The 21,943-nt window shown below is 42.6% G+C and overlaps 2 non-coding genes across 2 annotated transcripts; both read right to left on the bottom strand.

Annotated features, from left to right (window-relative positions):
- Positions 1-15,352: 15,352 nt before the first annotated feature.
- LOC123323488 lies at positions 15,353-15,457 on the bottom strand. The gene has a single exon (XR_006539429.1). It is a non-coding gene; the product is annotated as a U6 spliceosomal RNA (small nuclear RNA).
- Positions 15,458-16,686: 1,229 nt separating this feature from the next.
- Positions 16,687-16,793, bottom strand: LOC123323470. The gene has a single exon (XR_006539414.1). It is a non-coding gene; the product is annotated as a U6 spliceosomal RNA (small nuclear RNA).
- Between the last annotated feature and the right edge of the window lie 5,150 nt (positions 16,794-21,943).

Raw genomic sequence — 21,943 nt, 5'->3', positions numbered from 1 at the left:
AAGATCGTGTTGTAGACAGAAAGTTCTGGAGCCCTTTCTGCGGCATGTCCTTGTTTGAGGGACAAAGGTTGTCACTATTATGAATAAAGTTTAATATTAATGATATTGTTAAATTAATATTTACTTGGTTCATCCCATACTGTATGCTGGGTCAGAATGAAAGGTGGTTTTCAATCTTTCAACTCACTGGAGGTCTTTCTACCTTGTCTTTTTAACAAAATTGGCCAGCTTGAGAAAACAACATGTCGTGTTAAATCTATTCCTCAGTGAGGATTACTTAGTTCTGGAGTGAGTGGCTGAGGAAAGTGGTGGAATTGTCTTCTCTGAGTCTTTAGAAACAGACCGGAGAAGTCCAATCGTGTAGTGATGTCTCCACAGGAAAAGGCTGGTGAGGAGGGCAGACTGGGAAGGTGAAGGAAAGCGGTCTCGTGGTTGGGATCGTCATGCTTAATGAGATGACAAGTCAAGGGGAAGAGCCTACAGTTGCCCCCCCCTTTGTCCTCCGGGGCTCTGGGCACCACCGAGTCTGCCCCCGAAGAGCGGCATTGACCCGGCAGGACTTGATACTCAGCTTGATACTCGGCTTGCTACTCAACCACGGATGAAATTTTGGTTCCCCCCCTTCCCCGGCTGCAGGGACCTTTCTGATTAGGAGGAGATCTGAGCCTCTTTAGCTCCGCTATGGAGCCCCGATTGGACCCAAAATACCCCCATCTTCCGGCTCCACAGGCCTCAGCAGGTGCCGCTCTGCAGTGTCCGGCGCTGGAGCGGAACCTTGGGGATCGGAAGCCAGGAGCTGTGCGGAAGGGGCGTCCAGCACCCCAGTTCCGGAGGCGGTCTCCGTGACCCCAACAGCACAGGTCAAGGCGGAAATGGCCCTTGCCCCCTGCTCGGTGCCGTGAGAGCACCGTTGGCTTGGGGGTTTCACTTTCTGAGGAATCGGAGACGGCGCTTCATTCCCGGACCCTCGGGGCTCTCAGCGAGACCCGGACGCCAAGGAGGAGCTTCCAGACCCTCAGCCCGCCGCGGCCCGCCCCTCGGCTCCCGTGGGCCCCGGGCACCCGACTCGCAGTGGAGGCCTCCGAGAGGACAGAGGGCAAGCACAGGCAGGTGAGGGCTCCCGGGAGGTGACAGACCTTGGGTGGCACGCTGCCATTTGCCACCGCCGGGGGTTCAGAGAGACGTCTTCCGGAGCACCCCGGGAGGGTGGCTTGGTTGGGAGGACCGTGGGGGTGTGCAGGTGGGAAGGCTGGCGTTTTGAGGCCTCCATAGGGACGGCATCGCAGGTGGCACTGCAGGAAGCACCCTTTCACTCTTCTTTGGAAATTTCTAGAAAGTTCCCAGCATCAGCCTAAACCTGAGACACAGATTTGCGAGGAAGGTGAGCGGGTAGCAAAGCCAGAGGCTAGCACAGTTGAGGCGGGATGGAAAGCGGGAGATTTACTTGGCTGTAGGAGGCCGAGCAGCTGGTTCACGGTGAAACGGCAGACTTTCCAAGTTTGAAAGCCATGTTGCAAGCGTGAGTTTTCAGAGGAGCCACCTGAGGTTTCCTTTGGTTCTGTTCTCAAAAGATAAGGCATTTGCATTAGGACTGGTATCTGAGCCCATCCAGACTGAGAGCAGACAACTCTCAGCTACTCCAGAAGATCCCCTGTTTTAAAATGGAGGAATGCTAACATAAAAGCTGAACCCCCCCTTATGAATCTAAAAACCTGTAGTATTCATAACTGAAGCCTAGATAAAGATAAATAAGTGCCCTTACAGCATTAAGTAAATAGGACCCCCCCCAAAAGTAAACAAAATAAAAACGAATCAAGTGAACAACTCAGTTTGTGGAGAAGCTTTTATGGTTAATAGAACAACTTATGTTAAAATAGTCTTATTGTGTTTAAATTGATTTTCTGAAACTGTTCTTTTTTTGAAAAATACAGCCAAATTGAGTATGAGAGGGAAGGAACTCTGGCAATTTTTTTTTCTTTCTTTCTTTTTTTTTTTTTTATGGAATTTGGACCAGGGGTTGTCTCTTTCTTTCTTTTTTTTTTTTTTAAAGATTTTATTTATTTATTTGAGAGAGAGAGAATGAGAGAGAGAGAACACATGAGAGGGGATAGGGTCAGAGGACGAAGCAGACCCCCCGCCGAGCAGGGAGCCCGATGCGGGACTCGATCCCGGGACTCCAGGATCATGACCTGAGCCGAAGGCAGTCGCTTAACCAACTGAGCCACCCAGGTGCCCGGAACTCTGGCAATTTTGAATAATTTTTTCTGTCAGTAAAAAGGAAGAATAGCATGTTCTGCACTGGATTGGGCGTGGAGGCAGCTGCAGCTTTTAACTCTCCTATGAGCTAAAGAAATGGAGTTTTTATTTAATAATCAACCAGATGAACTTGGTAGAGAAATTTAATGAATTATTTTAGCAGGGGTCCCAAATTTTACTTTGTTACCGACAAGCACATACTACCTTCATTTTATAAAGTCAAACTTTGCATGTAAATAGTCGCATAGTTTATAACCCTGAAAGTAAGACTACCACAAAGCCATGTACTACGAGTTTGAAATTGGAAAAAACAAAACAAAACAAAACAAAAAAAACCCCATCATGGCCATGAAATGTGATCAGTTCTTTTTTTTTTTTTTTAAAGATTATTTATTTATTTATTTATTTGACAGAGAGAGACATAGCGAGAGTAGGAACACAAGCAGGGGGAGTGGGAGAGGGAGAAGCAGGCTTCCCGCGGAGCAGGGAGCCTGATGTGGGACTCGATCCCAGGACCCTGGGATCATGACCTGAGCCGAAGGCAGGCGCTTAACGACTGAGCCACCCAGGTGCCCGAAATGTGATCAGTTCTTAAGTATTTTAAAACACGGCTGTCCAGATGCCATTGCCCCACAGTGGGTGGTGGTAGTAGCCACAAGGTCAGTGCCTAGCAAACTAGGGAAGCGCAGTTAAAGCACCAAGCGATCCGGAGGTTGTGAGCAAAGTAGAAACTAATATTTTTAAGATTTCAAGGAATTTTGCTCTTTCCCAGGTGGAAGCAAAACCTGAAAGATGAGAGAATAGATAGCTGTAAATCTGGCAAGGCCAGGAGAAAAAAAAGGGAGAAGAAGGACAGGGCAAGGTCTATATAGTTTCCCTGCTGTTCTTCTGGGGTGTATTCATCAGTAGATTACTAATTTCTCTGACCCCACACATAAAGAAGGAATTTGAAAGCAAGCATAATTTTCATTATACTGATTAAGGGAATTTTGCATTATTATTTTTGACCTATTCCTTTAAACAAAAGAAATAAGAGGATCAACTTCTCATATAGTGACTAACCCCTCAAAGAAGTGTGTTTTTTCCTTTTCTAATTTAAAATGGCAGATGAGGAGCCCCAGAGTTCTAATTGCTTGCTTGATACTGGGAAAACAGAGTGAGCAAGCAGGCCAGTGAATCATCCAGGGGCTCTGGCTTGGTCAGCTGGGGTTATTACATATGTAATTGGATTAAAATGAAGATAGCCCTTTATTTATGTAGCTCAGCAGCTTGAGGTGTGGTCCCCTGAGTGAGGGGACCTTGGGTGGTGGGCGAGGCCACTGGGGGTCATTGTGTGATGACCCAGGGAGGAACGCTTGGATTTCCCATGCTGGCGGGTTATTTCACTACAAAATGATTCTCTTTTGGGTCCTTGCCTTGTGAATGTTGTTATTTCTCTCAGGAAAATACATTTTAAACAATTCTGAGAAAGGTTTTCATGTATGGTATATCTCCATAGATAAATAAAATAGCATAGTAATAATTTTTTTCTTGTTCTTAATGGAATGAACTCCCACTTTAATCGCCTTATTTTGAGGTTAGTCGCTTGACTCTGAATATCAGGGCAGGAGAATCTCAGGCTGAAAGTCCATCCCAGACAATGACAGGACCTCTTAGCAGGGTCCTTCTCTTACCCAGAGCTGCAGCTGTACCAGGGAGAAAATGTCACTTCTGGAGGAATCATAAATTCCTCTTGTTTTATAAAATTAAGCAGTTCTGCAATCAAATAGGTTGCCAGTTTATTTTAATCACTCCAGAATGCATTTGCTGTGATCACATTCAGAAACAAATACTGCCAACTGAAGTGCTTGCTCTAAGAAATAATACGGTCCAGTTGTGTCTGAAGTACGTAGCTTTGTTTTGCTTATTTCTCTCTGTGTTCTAAAAGAAAAGGGAGCATAGACGTGTGACTACACCAAGACATCAAAAGAGGATATTTTCCATTAAATTCCAGGGAATCGCTGGAAAGCATTAACTTATGACTTTGAAAGTACGTGGGCCAAAATGGCTAGGTTGGAGAGATGTTTGGGCTTAGTGATGAGAAGACCTGGGTGCCCCCCCACCCCCCGCACCCATCAGCAAGTCATTGCACAGAGAAATCTCTGCCTCTGAACCTGGCCGAGCATGGCCTGGCATTTGTGGGGAGGGGAGGGAACCGGGCCCTTCTAATTGCCAGGGGCAGGTAGAGAGGCTGTGTCTCTCTCCCTTACTAAGCCAGGACCATTGTGTGCAACTTTGTTTGCAGATCAATTCACAGATAGCCAGATTCTTTAGTGATTAGAATGAATTGGACAAACAAACAAACAAAAAACCCTCCTACTCCTCTTAAATTAACTGAAAGCTGTTTAGGTTAATGAAGTAATTATGGTTGTGGGGAAAGCAGTTGGTTAGTGGTGGTAAAACAACAACAAAAAATTGTGATGAAAGTATAGCTTAAGTCTTCTGTTTTTAGCCCCAATTCAAATGTCATTCAGCACGTTCACATTTGACAGGCATTCTTGGAGCTGGGGACTGGCGAAAAGCCAGTGGAGTAAGAGATACTGCTTTCAGCGAGCCCCACAGGCTAGAGGGCGATTGTGTCACGAAGTGCTTGCATTATGCTTGAATATGTGACAGCATCCTTGGTACAGCAGAGGGAGTGACTGACTTCCTTTGTTGGGGGGGAAACAGTTGGGCCTTGGCACATCTTCCTCAAAGAGAAAGATTTAGATTGGGCTTTGAAGGATGAATTCCATATCCTTATGGAATAAGGGGGAAGCGGAGGGAAGGGCATAGATGAACAAAATCAAAGAGGACTGAAGAAACATGGTGTTTTCCAAAGCAGGAGGTGACCAAGTGAGGGTCACTAGTCCTGAGGCCATTGGAGAAGGGTTGGAGAACCAGTCAGGTGGGTCGGTCAGTTTGAGGAGTTGTCTTTCATTTCTTGGACAGTAGGGAGCCATGGCAGGGTTTTAACAAAGAGCATGATTCCAGATACTGTCAACCCGACTGGGTGGAGGCCAGAGACACGGGCAGTAAAAGAATTCACATAAGGCAGAACAAAGGAGATAGAAGTTTATTGAGTACACTGCAAAGGAGCAGTGGACAGGACAGCAAAGGAGAGACTCTGCCAGAAGGCAGTGGTGCGGGGGGCTGTAGTAAACAGGGGAAACTGAGGAGGTATGGGGATGTATGGTATTTTCCTTTTTTGGTATCTGTGCCAGGTTGTAGGTAGCCCACTGGTCAGCTAGGGCCTATGGCTATTCTGAGGTGGTCACCGAGTGGGCCTGTGTGCATTTAGCCCGGTGCTCACTGTGGGCCCTTTGACCTTACTCAGGTTTCCATTGCTCAAGCCTATTGCCTAAAAGCAGCCTTTACCGATACCACATCTGATTCGGAGATAGACCTTTGGGACTTACTGTGATGGATTGGATTTGGGTGAGGGTTATGCAGAAGGAGCTGTTAAGAATGACTCTACAGTTTTCTGTCTTTTTATTTTTAAAATATTTTATTTATTTATTTGAGAGAGAGAACGCACAAGCGGGGGAAGAGCAGAGGGAGAGGGAGAAGCAGACTCCCCGCTGAGCAGGGAGCCTGATGCAGGACTCGATCCTAGGACCCTGGGATCATGGCCTGAGCCGAAGGCAGACACGTAACCGACTGAGCCACCCAGGTGCCCCTACAGTCTTCTGTCTTGTATGACTAGTTCCATTTACTGAGATGGGGAGCACTGAAGCAGGAACAGTTTGGGCAAGTTTAGAACCCGAGTGTGAGGTACTGGTGGGACATCTAGGAGGCATCCAGGGCCCGAGCTCAAGGGAACAGTCTGGGCTGGAAATAAAGACCCAGAGTCGTGGAGGTTTCCCTTTGGCAGAGGCTTCTGTGGACTATTGGCACCTCTTTATGGCTGTGGCATGGGGAAACTGAGTCATGCCTATCCACTCCAGCCATAAAAAGCTGCTCTGTCCCCAGTCATGCCCATGTAACCCATGCTGTGTCTGAATGTTGATAGCTGAACTCAAGCTATGTGTGCCACAGTGTTCCCACTGGGTTTTCAAGGTGATGATCCCAGAACATCAGTCTCTTGAGACACAAGAGTCCAAAAATTCTCAGGTTTTTTATTTTTATTTTTATTTTTTTAAAGATTTTATTTATTTATTTGAGAGAGAGAATGAGAGAGAGAGAGCATGAGAGTGGGGAGGGTCAGAGGGAGAAGCAGACTCCCCGCTGAGCAGGGGGCCCGATGCGGGACTCGATCCCGGGACTCCAGGATCATGACCCGAGCCGAAGGCAGTCGCTTAACCAACTGAGCCACCCAGGCGCCCTCAGGTTTTTTAATAGAGCACTTAAACTGCCTTTGAGGTAGGCCTCCCAGTTCACAGTCTGCAAAGAAACTTTACCTTTTCCCTTTGTCCTTTATCAAGAGTGTAAGACCTCTGTAAGGCTTTTCCCAAACACTACATAAATATTAAATTGACTTACGAATGCTGTTTATGAGGAATAGAATATTGTTCTTGTTACTTGATACGTATTTATGGAGTATGTGTCCTGACTTGAGTTTAGCTAATGGCCCACTAGGGAAGGGTGCTTTGGAGGTTGATGAGTTTTTCTTCTGATTCTGTTTCTAACAATAAAGCACACTGTTTAAGTAACAGGTTGTTCTTTGATTATAGAGTGTTCATGACCACTAATAAATGTGCCCCATATTTAAATATACAAGTTGCACCTCTGGGAGGGCAGGGAGCTAAGGGCAGTCAGCCTTTCATATGCTAATACCTGAGATCTAGGCACACTAGATATTACTCAATCAAGCTAATATTTAGCTTTGGAAATTAAAGCATAAATTCATGAATTTGATTAGTGTTCTCTCTGTATTGATATTTAACCATAATATATGTATGCACACAATGTTCCAAGATTTTTCCTTTTATTTTTTGACGATGTATGTTGTACTTGCTGCAGTATTTGTTGAATTCATGAATGCTATTGTTTTTCAGAAGAAGGCCATCCAAGAGGTGTTGTACTCCCAGTGTGTCTTCATGCTCTTTGTCTCCTTGTTTAAGTGAACTTTAACATTCAGTGTTAAAATGAACCTTATCATTTGGGGCACTCACCAAATACATGGGTGTGCTGTGCATCTTAGACTTTTCATGGAACTTGCCCTCCTTTATGGTATCTGATCTACCTGAGAGGACCTTATGGGGTGGCGAGGTCCAGGCTTAGCACCATTTTACAGGTGCTCAGAGAGGCCAGATGGCTTGTCCTAAGGTCACATGGCTAGTGCAGAACTGGGACTAGGTCCCAAGCATTCTGACTGCAAGAATATTGTTGATTTCCACTAGTTTTGCAACCTCCCTAGTGAAGCCACTGGATCAATAACTTTTAAAGTGTGAACTTATAAGTCAGCCGTTTCCTCACAGGAAGAAATAAGTATCTCCCTTAGTATAGGTGAAGAGTTGTAGAAGATTCACTCTCCTCCTTGGGGTGTGTCAAACCCACTTTGAAACATTCGTGAGTACTCTGCAGACAGGACTTCAGAAGGGCTGTTTACTCTTAGCCTTTTCTAGATGAGCTCCATTTGCTGATCTTCTCAAGAACCTAGGTGTGAGCTGTGCTGTATGGTGTGGACCACACAGTGCTCGGAAATGAGAACGCTTTAAAGTAACAGGCAGGACTTTGGGAAATTGAAAGGTCTGCACTAAACGATTGTACTTTGAGGTGAAATTCACAAACAAAGTCAATCAACATGAAAAATCTGGAAACTCTCAGTGAGAGCTGTTTCATCTTTCTCTACATTCCGCAAGAAACAGGTTGGAACCTTTGGTGTGAAGTTCCAACTTACGTAATCACAGAAAGCATTTGAAGTGTGTCGAGCGGAGACACTGTTGTGACTGTCAGTGAGGGCATTTGCAGAGCCTCACTTTAATGTGGTTGTGTCTTAACCATCAGCATTAAGAAAAAGAATTGGGTGGGAATGGGGGCTGGGAGTGGGGTGGGCAGGAGGGCATGTGGCTTGGGCAAAGCCAAGAGTCAGCAACAATTAGGGAGTTCATTTAAGTGAGGAGGTCCGCAGTCTTTCATTCAGGAAATGGAAGGTTTCTTTGGTCCCTCTTCTAATTTGAGAACCGTGTGGCTAATAAATTGAGTAACTTTTTACCAAGGTGGTATATATATTTTTGATCATTCATGCGATATTGGCACATAATTCATGTATTGGTCTTAAGTTATTTTTGTTGCATACGGGTTTTCATTCATGGACATGGCCCCTTTTAAAAAATTATTCAGATTCTGGGAGACAACTTCCCTGCTTTTTTGGATAAGGCAGCCTAGGATATATAGAAGAGTGGAATAATGTTGAGGGGAACTGGAGATTGGGCTGGGAAATTACCTTAAGGTCAGGGGGTTAAAATAAATTAGGAGAAGCCACCTAACTTCTGAAGGGCTTGTTCCTTAGTTGATAAATAGGGATCAGTTAGACTTGCCTTGGGAACAAACTGTATTTACAGAGTTTTCACAGTTACATAAAAAAGATTGGAAAGAAATCATCCGAAATGGCAATATTTGCCCCTGGGTGGTAGAATTATGTTTGCATTGTTTCTCAGTTCCATTTTATAAATTTAACGCTCTTAAAAATAAGAAAACTAAACTAAATTTCTTTTTAAAAAGGAAATGTCAAAAGAAACAAGAAGGCTGGCTCTTTCTCAACATTCTAATGGGAAATGATTATAGTGTTCTATGAAGCTATCGAAGGGGCTACATAGTGATGGAAGGTTTTTTGATTTCTTCCAGAAGGATTGTAGGGAAGGGCTTTGCTGGCGCTTCTAGATCCCACTGCTCCTTTCTGATGTGAAGGTGGCCCCGGGACCTTTGTCTTGAGTGGTGAACGCCCAGCATGCAGCCAGGAGCACTAGCAGTGGGCACTCCCTTACAGAGCACCTTTTGGGTCTGGGGATAACAGTTGTCCTGCCTCTTATTCCATAAGCTGTCAGGCTTGTGGGCTGCCAGCTGCCTTAGCTTTACCAAAAGGAGGCAGTTCTCGTTTATTCTTTTACTGTGTATTGTCAGCTGAATAAAGCAGCCTACCACAGCCTCTGGGACAAAAGCTTTCCATGAGGATTACGCTGCCAGGTTGGAGAAAGGCCCTTTCAATGCTCTACAGCCTCAAATAGGGACTGTGTTCAGCTGACCACCTTTATGCAAATCCCTTTTCTTTGTTGAAAGGCTTCCCCCTGAGACAGAGGCCAGCTAAGCTTTTCTGGGCAGATAGGCTTTGTGCAGGGCTGGGAGAGAGATCGCCCAGGTTAGGTGCTCCTGGGAAGAAAAGCCAATTGAAATGGTTTTGTAAATGCCATTGCTAATAAATTGAACACTGGCAAAAAAACTTCTCGCAATTCAGATATTATTGACAAAGAACAAATCATTCCTCAAATGGAACAGATTAGGTGGCATAGAGTTTGGGAGTGCCGCAATTGTTGATCTTTGACATTATGCAAAATATATGACGTCTGTATCTCTTGCTTCTAGTTCTCTTCATATCCTTCCTGATCCGGGCCTTCCTTGTTTTTATTTTATTTTATTATTTTATTTTACTTTATTTTATTTTATTTTATTTTAATGTTATGTCAGTCACCATACAGTACATCATTAGTTTTTGATGTAGTGATCCATGCTTCATTGTTTTCATATAACACCCAGTGCTCCATGCAGTACGTGCCCTCCGTAATACCCATCACCCGGCTAACCCATCCCCCCACCCCCTCCCCTCTAGAACCCTCGGTTTGTTTTTCAGAGTCCATAGTCTCTCATGGTTCCTCTCCCCCTTGGATTTCCGACCCTTCATTTTTCCTTTCCTTCTCCTAATGTCCTCCATGCTATTCCTTATGTTCCACAAATAAGTGAAACCATATGATAATTGACTTCCTTTGCTTGACTGATTTCACTGAGCATAATCTCCTCCTGTCCCATCCGTGTGGATGTAAAAGTTGGGTATTCATCCTTTCTGATGATTGAGTAATATTCCATTGTATATATGAACCACATCTTCTTTACCCATTCATCTGTTGAAGGGCATCTCGGCTCTTTCCACAGTTTGGCTATTGAGGACATTGCTGCTATGAACATTGGGGTGCATATGGCCCTTCTTTTCACTACCTCTGTGTCTTCGGGGTAAATACCCAGGAGTGCAATTGCTGGGTCATAGGGTAGCTCTATTTTTAATTTTTTGAGGCACTGCCACACTGTTTTCCAAAGTGGCTGTACCCACTTCCATTCCCGCCAACAGTGTAAGAGGGTTCCCCTTTCTCCACAACCTCGCCAACATTTGTTGTTTCTTGCCTTGTCAGTTTTTGCCATTCTAATTGGTGTAAGGTGGTATCTCAATGTGGTTTTGATTTGATTTGAATTTCCCTGATGGCTGATGATGAAAAATAATAATTATTTTTTTCATGTGTCTGTTAGCCATTTGTATGTCTTCTTTGGAGAAGTGTCTGTTCATGTCTTCTGCCCACTTTTTGACTTGATTATTTGTTTTTTGGGTGTTGAGTTTGAGAAGTTCTTTATAGATCTTCGATACCAGCCCTTTATCTGTAGTGTCATTTACAAATATCTTCTCCCATTCTGTGGGTTGCCTCTTTGTTTTGTTGACTGTTTCCTTTGCTGTGCAGAAGGTTTTTATCTTGATGAAGTCCCAAAAGTTCATTTTTGCTTTTGTTTCACTAGCCTTTGGAGATGTATCTTGAAAGAAGTTGCTGGGGTGATGACAAAGAGGTTACTGCCTATGTTCTCCTCTAGGATTTTGATGGATTCCTGTCTCACACTGAGGTCTTTCATCTATTTTGAGTTTAGCTTTGTGTATGGTGTTAGAGAATGGTCGAGTTTCATTCTTCCGCATGTGGCTGTCCAATTTTCCCAGCACCATTTACTGAAGAGACTGTCTTTTTTCCATTGCATGTTTTTTCCTGCTTTGTCAAAGATTATTTGACCATAGAGTTGAGGGTCCATATCTGGGTTCTCTATTCTGTTCCATTGGTCTGTATGTCTGTTTTTGTGCCAGTACCATGCTGTCTTGGTGATCACTGCTTTGTAATATAGCTTGAAATCGGGCAACGTGATGCCCCCGGCTTTGTTTTTCTTTTTCAAAATTTCCTTGACGATTCAGGGTTTTTTCTGGTACCATACAAATTTTAGGACCGTTTGTTCCAGCACTTTGAAAAATGTCATTGGAATTTTGATCGGGATGGCATTGAAGGTATAGATTGCTCTGGGTAGCATAGATATTTTAACAATGTTTATTCTTCTGATCCATGCGCATGGAATATTTTTCCATCTTTTTGTGTCTTCTTCAATTTCTTTCAGGAGTGTTCTGCAGTTCCTAGAGTATAGATCCTTTACCTCTTTGGTTAGGTTTATTCCGAGGTATCTTATGGTTTTTGGTGCTATTGTAAATGGAATCATTTCTCTAATTTCTCTTTCTACAGTTGCATTGTTAGTGTATAAGAAAGCAACTGATTTCTGTGCATTGATTTTGTATCCTGCCTCCATCCTTCTAATTGAATATTTCCTAGGTTTCATCTTCCCTTTAAATAACTCCCTTAGGGCACTCCGATGATTAGTTAAATTTCAGATACTCTTTGTGCACGTGTCTTGTAGAGTTGTGGACTCTCCCAAGCTGGAAGAGATCTCCAAGTCATCCGTCCAAATATCTCTCATGTCTTTGTGGTCAAATTGATCATTCATGTCAAGTAAAGATGGGTTTTCTTGCATTTTCATTGATGTCCGAGGATGCAAGAGAACCCCAAACTGGTGAATTGTCTCTCTAGACTCTTCCATAACCCAGTTTCCCTTTAGTAAAAAACATCTCTGGCCTTATGACTTTCAGCCACTCCAGCCTGCACTGCCCCCAGGCCCATTTTGATTGATAGTATCACATCCGCCTCTTACCTTACCCTTTGTCCCCTCTTCTATTAGTCCGCCTCCTTTAGAGCATGTCTGAAATCCACCCTCTCTTGCAACTTTCTTCTCTTCCTTCTGTAACAACTACCTTCTAAACTCAAGCCTTTCCTCAGCCCATCTGCTTGAGTTCCCTGCATCATCTCTCTTAGAGTTGGCTTGATCTTGGTAGTCACTTTCTCAGAAATTTGCAGTAGTGCCCAGCTATCTTACAAATTAAATAAAAATGTTAATGTCTTCAGGTAGAGAACCCAGCCTGTCTGTCCACATTGATTTTCCCATTTGAGTCTTAGGCTCTTCAACATTCCACTACTTAATTTTTAGAGAATTCTTTTGACAGTTATGTAGCTCTTCTTTGAAATGATAATTGTTATTTCTCTGTAGTTCTTTTAGTTTTAAGGGCTGATGACAACAACAGCAGCAGCAGCAGTAAAACTAGCTGGATCAGTGCCTTGCCCATAGTAGATAACTATCTGGGACCTGAACAACTGAGCAAATAAATGGAAGCACAGGAAATCACTGTAGACACCCAGATTTGCCCAGAAACCAGAAGTGTAGGACTCAGATTCTTGAAAAGAGAATTCTTGCTTCCTTGGTAGCTTCCTGTAGTGGTCAAGAAGAATGAGCCTTACTAAATATGGACTAAGAATGGCCTAAAATATTCCAAAATAATCTGTAATACTTTCAGGTTCTTGACTCAAATTCAGTATTTCTGTGACTTTATGTATGTTAATCTTCCTGTTTAGGAAGTTCTGCTATGAACAGTTCCAGTATCATTTTCTTTGGTTTGTTTTACCAGTTGGCTCTTAATATTTTATTTTATTTATTTTATTTATTTTTGTTTTTTTATTTTTATTTTTTGTGATGGTAAAGGATGATTTTTATTATTTTTATTTTTATTTTTATTTACAGTTAACATTTTTTTATTATGTTCAGTTAGCCAGCATCATTAGTTTTTGATGTAGTGTTCAACGATTCATTGGTTATGTATAACACCCAGTGCTCAGCACCACACGTGCCCTCCTTAATGCCCATCACCCGGGTACCCCATCCCCCACCCCCCTCCCTTCTGTAACCCTCAGTTTGTTTCCCAGAGTCCAGAGACTCTCATGGTTTGTCTCCCGCTCTGATTTCTTCCCATTTAGTTTTCCCTCCATTCCCCTGTGGTCCTCCACGCTATTCCTTATGTTCCACATATGAGTGAAACCATATGATAATTGTCTTGGCTCTTAATATTTTAAACTGAACTGAAGGGTGAGAAAACTTACCTATCAGATTCTTAATTAAACGATTCACTAAGACCTCTTTCAATGGTTCCCTTAAAATGTACCTTTATGTAAAGAGAGGGCTCCACGTAGGAAGTCATCTCTCCTGCATTGTTTCCTACATATTTTGCTATATCCTCGGTCATTCTTTTCCTGAGCCCTAGGGTCTCTGGAGAAAAGAGCAAGCTCTTGTCATAGTCCTCACCCAACTGAATGTGATTTATTCCTCACAGTTTTACAGGCTACATTCAGACAACCATGGGTTGTTGAGAGGAACTAACCCTGTTCCCCCACAGAGAGGAAAGACTGGCAACACATGGCTTTCATACAGTGCCAGTGAGTGCTGGTGCCATCAGGGGTCCTGGAGAGAGGATCAGAAAAGCACTCATAGAGAAAGTGCTTTGGGGAATGTGCCTTTGAAGGATAGATGTGTCTTCAATCAGTAAAGACATGGGGAAGGGCATTCCAGGCCGGGAGACTGTCACTGAGCAAGGGCAATGGGAGGCAATGAAGAGTGTGTGTTTGGGTAATGGCAAGTACTTCCTGGCATTCAGAAGATGTGAGCAGTGGTGTGGCTCATGATCCCTTCAGTGCATGCTTCTTGTGCTTCTACTCTGTGCCAGGTGCTATGGACAGGGAGGAATGAGACCAGATTCTGGCTTTGTGCTCATACTCCAGTGGAGGCAGGGGACCAGCAAGGGCTGGAATAGTGATCAGGCACCCTAGAAAGTGGCAAGTGCCCTGAGACAGTGGTAGACAGTGAACTCCTTGGAGCTCATGGAGGAGGAATATGAGGAGAGCATGCACAAGAGAGCCTTCTACACAATTCTGGAAAAACTTGAGAAAAATGATATTTTTTTGGATCCAAACTCACATACCCAGATCCTTCAGGCCTCATAAAGGCTGTGGGGTATGTTTGCCAAACATCAGAAATGGATTTCTAATTTGGGACCATGCTCTTAGGTTGTGCAAAATTGGTACCCCTGAGATGGTACAAGGATCATGTGTCCCTCAGAGAAGGTGGGAATACTGCTGCCCAACATGAAGCAAGTCCATAGCACCTGTTAGAAGAAATTCATGAACATCAACACTTCTGTATCTGTAAAAGTTTTTCTTAATTGTACATAAAGGAGAGTTTGTATAGAGGCAAATCTTAATGTCAGCTTTAGGGGTCATATCAAGGTCACTGGACAAGATAGCATTGGAAAGCTCAGTCCCTTTGGTGAAGCAGGATTGAAGGGGGCTGGAATTAGGAGGAGACTAAGGAAATTTGTCTTCATGCAGAAGTTAGAAGCAGTTTAAGAACCTTCTTGAGTGAGAAGCAATCCTACTTTCTCCACCCCCAAAGCATTGCTATGAGAATCATAGCACCGTATGGAATAGTCAGTTCTAACCTGGAAAATCTGGGTAGTTGAAAAGGGTTCTCATCTTTATTTTAAATGTGCTGCTACATGATAATTGACTTCCCTTGTGTTGCTAGAAGGGCTATTTTTGATCTAGAAACATTTCTTTCTTTGAAGGTCATCTGGATAGACTATCTACTGTCCACAGACAAAACATTCTTTAGTTTCTTCATCTCTTATTCTTGGGTAAGAAAACAGTTTTTATCTTTCAGACTTTTCTCATATACCTATCTTTTATATTTTACTGAGCACTTATAATCCAATGGAAGTAAGAGTCCTCTGTGCTTCGAAACTGATCAACAAGTCATAAGTGATTGGGGAGAATCTAAGTAATGAGTTGCATTTTAAATAATAATAACACCTGACTTAATCAATAATTCATACTATCAAGACTTGCTCAGTCAGGCTTAAAGCACAGGTCAAGATGTAACATCAAGTAATCACAGACAATTCTTTTTTTGTTTTCATATGGAATGCTTCACAAATTTGCATGTCATCCTTGTGCAGAGGCCATGCTAATCTCTGTAATCGTTCCAGTTTTAGCATATGTGTTGCTGAAGCAAGCACCACAATCGATTCTTAACACCAGTGAACTGAATGCATGTGAAATTGTATAGCACAAATAAAAATATCTGTTTATATATGTCCTTGATTTTCACCAGCTGCAGATTTAAATTAAAATAATATTTTATCTCAAGAGATTATGGGGCGCCTGGGTGGCTCAGTCAGTTAAGTGGCTGCCTTCGGCTCAGGTCGTGATCCCAGCGTCCTGGGATCGAGCCCCACATCGGGCTCCCTGCTCAATGGGAAGGCTGCTTCTCCCTCTCCCACTCCCCCTGCTTGTGTTCCCTCTCTTGCTGTGTCTCTCTCTGTCAAATAAATAAATAAAATATTTTTTTTAAATGTAACATTCTACCCATTTCCTGAGAGAATTATAAAGTGAAGAAAAGAAATGAAAAGATGTTTTTGGTTTTGATAAATTGTGGATTTTGGATTGAGGGGGGTGTGTGTGTGTGTGTGTGTGTGTATGCAAACTCAGTTGGAGAACAAATGCAAACAGAACTGAACTTGAATGTTGATTTTTTGCATCTAATTTTATATTTATATAGGCATGCATATGATCATATTCTCTTATGAATGAAAACTCAATCTACATATTTCCCTTGAACTGTGATGTATAAAATAAAATGTAACATATATTTATTGCAAGAAATGTAATTTGATGTTTAGGTTCTCTGGGAACTTTGATATTTCTATACTGAAAAAATGAACAGATATGGAAAGTCTGTTTATAAATCTTAAGATGTAACCATTATACTCATTCTCACCCATTTCTTGCAAAAGGGACATTGTCCCAGGAATGCAGCTGGTCATTTCCATAAATATATTTTCAAAGATTGCATTGACCTTACATGTCTCTCATGCCAAATTGCTCATTTTATAAAAATATCTCAATAGAAACACAAATTGTCCTTGTTCAGCCTTGAAATTCCATACTGGGAATATTTTCTTAATACAGAAATTCCACTGTGGTGGTTACACCTGGTGAACAGGTTTTACTTTGTTTCTGGCTTCAAAATTATGTAGATGCTAAGTATTAAGGGCTTATTAATTTGGCTCATATTAAAGTGGCTCATACTATGCATGAAGGAGACCATTTTCTTACATAGGTAATTCTGAGTGAGACACCTTTGTAATGCATAATCATTGCAATTGTTGTTTTTCATGTTAAAAGAAAGTCTTTTCTGTTTTCCTTTTTTAAAATTTCAGCTTTACTGAAATATATTTAACATATAAAAATTATGGAATGCTTCATGAAGTTGGGTGTCATCCATGCGCAGGGGCCATACCAGTCTTCTCTGTATAGTTCCAATTTTACTGTATGTGCTGCCCAAGCGAGCACTGCTTTCAGTTGTTCTTTAAGAGAAAGGTTGGGGGCGCCTGGGTGGCTCAGTCATTAAGCGTCTGCCTTCAGCTCCGGTCATGGTCCCAGGGTCCTGGGATCCAGCCCCACATCGGGCTCCCTGTTTGGCGGGAAGCCTGCTTCTCCCTCCCCCGATCCTCCTGCTTGTGTTCCCTCTGTCGCTGTATCCCTCTCTGTCAAATAAATAAATAAAATCGTTTTTTTAAAAAAAAGAAAGGTTAGAGGTGAGCCCTTTATCCCTAGAGTTGTGTCTCAGGTGTTTGAGCAGGCTTTGTTGGGGACTGTTCGGGGGAGCATCTCGGACCGAAACCAATGAACCAGTTAAAAATGCCCTCTGTACTTACCACATTCATTTTCCCCTGGACCCTTCGTAACCTTTCGGGGGATCCTAGACTGGTGTTTACATTCTATAGCTCATGAAATATTTATTGTTAGGTTTCCCAAACTTCCTTTCTGTCATTCGTAAGCTAAAATGCTTCTTGTCATTGAAGGTGCTTGAGGATGGAAAGTAAAGCAAACCAAGGACTCAGTGAAGTCATCTTGGAGATTCCCAGGGCTCCTAAAACCTATGAAAAGCCCTGAGATGTCCTGTAGTAAAAAATCTGCTTCACTATATTTAACTCAGCATTTTCCAAATGTACCCAACCAAGGAACACTTCGTTTTTATATTTGCTTCAGACCTATTAACATTCTTTGGTGCTGTGTTCTGTGGAAGCAATGACCTTTAGGAAGGTCTGGGTTACTTGTATTAGACCATTTAATGCACATAAGCAATGGCATCTGAGGCTGATATTCTCAAACTCCCCAGGAGTAAGATTTACCAGCCATCTCTGAGCAAGAAGATTAGCAGGTTTTTTTTAAAGATTTATTTATTTATTTGAGAGAGCGAGAATGAGAGAGAGAGAGTACATGAGAGGGGGGAGGGTCAGAGGGAGAAGCAGGCTCCTCGCTGAGCAGGGAGCCCGATGCGGGACTCGATCCCGGGACTCCGGGATCATGACCTGAGCCGAAGGCAGTCGCTTAACCAACTGAGCCACCCAGGCGCCCCAGATTAGCAGTTCTTAATCACAACTTTAAGCTTCCTAGGATAACTGGCCATGAATGTCTGCATTGATTTAGGGTCCAGCAGGTTTGAAGGTAGCAAAAACTTCTGTGGTATCTCCAGTAGGTTCAGAAACTGGCCTTCTAGGCTTAGCACTTTGTCAGCCGCAGAGACAACGGAAAACAATGACCAACCCCCAGAAGGAAGAATGAGACTCGTTGGCACAGTCCCCTCTGCTCTTAAATGCTATTGCACAGGAATGACATTCGCCAGAGGTCTCTCCACCTCTCCCTCTGTACTGAATGTCTTTGAGAGGATGGACTTCGGTAACCGTGACCATGTCCTTGGAGGGGAAGCGTGGGGACCAGCATCACAACTGTGATGACAAAGTCTCCTCCCCTTCCAAGAACGCTCAGAGAAAGTGTTGCTTCAGAAAGGAGTTAAAGAAAAGAGTTTCAGAATACATTATTTGATTCTTTTTCTTTTTGAAGAATCATCTGTTGAGCCATTAGGGTCACAGACCAAATCCAATTCCATGTTTCTGAGAACCCATCTTTTTCCACTGTAGGAAATTGAGTTTGCATATGGTTTGACAAATTAACTTTTCTTTAAAGAAACAGTAAAAAGTAATTACTCATTCTGCAAAATTTTGAAATCCTTGGCATCAAGTTTCAGTGGATTTTCTTTTCAGTGAATATGATTGGAATTCTATTTAATATATAATTTTAAAAAGTCAGTTTCTGTTTATATAGCATATAAAGTAGATCTTATGTGGACAGTTTAATAGCAAATGTTTGTTTTATGAGCCAATAAAGACTCATAATTAAAAATCTTGAAAGTTCAACATAAGCCCAAGCTTTCTTTCTAGTAGCTGGGGAACCTGAGCTTCACTGTGGCAGAGTTCAGGGAGTTACATTTAAGAAAAAGTGTGATTACTTTAACCCAGATGCTGCCCTGCTACCTATAACATCAGGACCCAGCTTCTGTGCCTCTGTTCCTATGTTCCCTTTTTCATTTTTTTTTTTTTTGTTCCTGTGTTCCCTCCGTGCCTCTCATCTCTGTTCCTTCTTTTCAGCTTCCAGAACACTTTATGTGAATTTAAATTTTGCCAGTTTCAACCTTGTATTCTAGTTATCTGTTTACAAGTCTGATCTCTCAAAGGCAATCCATATCACCTTCATCTCTTTATCCCCCAGAGTCTGCCCTAGAGTCTTCACTTAGAAAATGTCAATCAAATGTCTAATAAATAAATGGGATTTAACATATATACAACACTTCAGGAAAGATGTGTTGTCTGATAAAGGGAAGCATTCCTTTACTTCCACAATTGAATGTCTCCTTTTTAATAAGAGCTCTCTGGGAAAGAGAACCAGGGTATTGGGACATAGGAGCTTCTCATTGTTGCTTTTCCCCTTTCGCATCTCCCCTGTACTCCTTTCCTTACAGATGGACTGCCAATTACAGCTTTTGAGTTTCTCATTCTTTGTTTTTGGTAAATTCTTGGGTTGATTCTTTTACAGATAAAACAATATTGGAATATGGGGACTAAGTAATGAAAAAGGGGAGAGGAAAAGAGTAGGCTAGAGGAAGAAAGTGTCCATTGACTAAGCCTGGAAAGAGAGGCATTGCACAGCCAGCCCTGTTTGCTCAGTTTTGCGCAGTATCAGTGAATAGCTGAAATAGGACAGAGTTATAATGTGTGAAGGATAGGCAAGGAAAATTGTCTGTGTAAATAGCTGACTAGGAAACTTCAGGGACAATAGTCTCAAGAATGCATTCTTGAGTCTTGAGTGAGTATAAGAGTGTTAGCCTTGGTTTGGTGCCATCATCCGCTTGAATAATCACAGCAGCAAACACACAAGGGGGCTTTGGTAGAGCTCTTGGGTGGGAGAGAGGTGTGACGGGGGCTTGGAACCCATCATCTCCAACCACTGGAGGGAAGCCAAGGTGGAAAGGAGTGGATGGAATGCACTTCAAGATTCTTGCCCTTTACAAAGCACGAGTGCTCCTGCACTTCAGCCTTGATGCTGTAAAGAGTCTTGAAGTACACCAGACTGTCACTCTTTGCTATAGACCAGAGGTTCTCAAATACTCAAATCTTGTGTCTCACAAATCACTGTCAAGGGACTGGGCACTCACCAGGATAAAAACCAAACTCCCCTATGTTTTTCAGCATAGGACATTGATGTGTTTAGACAGTTTGTCAGCATATTTATGATTTTTGGTGAGTTTCAAGGACATGATCAATTGCAGAAAGGTTATTGGACATAAATGTGATTGTCGATAGGCTGGGGAACCAAAATTGGGAGAAACATGAGATGTTTGTGCTTACTTCTAGTCGGCTGCAAGGTCACGGGTGGAGAACGGAGGCGGGAGAGGGTGGGAGGAGGGTAGGTGGGAGAAGACACGTGATGTTTGCAGATGGGTAAGAGTGTTGAAAGAGGGCCAATGTCAAGTCATGGAGAGGCGGTCCACTAGTGAGTGAATGCTCAGGCACTGCCACTGACTCTCAGGGTGGCCTTGGGAAAGTTAGCTAAGCTCTCTGGACTCCATTTTCCTCAAAATGGAGATGGTAATAATAGAACCTTGGATTTAGTAAGTGTTTAATAAAGGTCACTTAATGTTATTACCATGTTAAACTTTTTAAAAAAATCTTCTATCTTCCTACTACTATAAAGCTAAATTCAGTAAATGTGGTTGAGTCTGGGCCCTATCCCAAGGGGGCTTTATTGCTTAAATGTAGAAATAACATTGTAATGAGGTTGTTTTCATCTTCACAGAACTCTTAGAGCAAGGGGCCTTAAGACAGATTCTGAGCAAACTCCACCCCAGTTTCTTTGTGATTTCAGAGAAGAAATAGAAACATACCCTTGGTGATTAAATTGAAAAGTTTGCAATATTTTTCAGTTCTGCGTGGGTTTTTTTGGAATTAGCAATCTGTTTTAACTTAATGAAATCCTTTTTATTTATTTATTTTACTTATTTATTTTTTAAAAGATTTTATTTATGAGAGCGAGAGTGAGACCGAGAGAGAGAGAGAGAGAGAGAGAGCGTACGCACAAGCAGGGAGGGGCAGAGGGAGAGGGAGAAGCAGGCTCCCCACTGAGCATGGAGCCCAACATGGGGCTCCATCCCAGGACCCTGGGACCATGACCTGAGCCGAAGGCAGACGCTTAACCAACTGAGCCACCTAGCGCCCCAATGAAATCCTCAATTAAAAATTGAGGGATTATAACTATCAGTTTAAATGCCTCTTCCTTTATTGACTGTCACCTTCACGAGGGCAGAGACTATGTCATCCTCATCCCTGGATTCCCATGCTCAGCATTGCGAAGCGTGGCACAGGGTAGGCACTGCGTGAATGCCAATAAGTGCAGTGCTTTAGCTTTTCGAGTTAGGGTGCTTTCATCTGTCCTAGTTCTGAAAGAGTTCAGACTAAGTCTAGGAAAAATCAAAAGCAGATCTAAAAAAGATAGGATAAAAACTTACTGGTGCTTCCTTATTAGTTCTCGCTAGATTTTTTTAAATGTCAATTAGGAGAATATTATACATTTCATGGATTAATAGAAAATTGAGGTTGGCGTAGAGTGGCCTAGCTAGAAATGTAGGGATTTTGAGCAATAGCTTTAAAAGTATAAACTTTCAGCTATAAGATGACTATGTTTGGAGATCTAATGTGCAGTAATGTGACTGCAGTTAAGAGTACTGTGCTTTTTTTTTTTTTTTTAAGATTTTATTGATTTATTTGACAGAGAGAGACACAGCAAGAGAGGGAACACAAGCAAGGGGAGTGGGAGAGGGAGAAGCAGGCTCCCCGCCCAGCAGAGGGCCTGATGCGGGGCTCGATCCCAGGACCCCGGGATCATGACCTGAGCCGAAGGCAGACGCTTAACCGACCGAGCCACCCAGGCACCCCAACAGTACTGCACTTTATACCTGAAATTTGCTGAGGGTAGTTGTTAAGTGTTCTCACCACAAAAAAAAAAGATAATTAGGTGATGGATGTGTTAATTAACTTGATCGTGGTAATCATTTCACAGTGTATATGTATATCAAATCATCACATTTTACACTTTAAATATGTACA

Source organism: Neomonachus schauinslandi, chromosome X (assembly GCF_002201575.2).
Source record: "Neomonachus schauinslandi chromosome X, ASM220157v2, whole genome shotgun sequence".
In the NCBI taxonomy this organism is placed as follows: domain Eukaryota; kingdom Metazoa; phylum Chordata; class Mammalia; order Carnivora; family Phocidae; genus Neomonachus; species Neomonachus schauinslandi.
The sequence above is the reverse complement of the archived record's forward strand: the minus strand, read 5'-3'. Positions and strand labels throughout refer to the sequence as shown.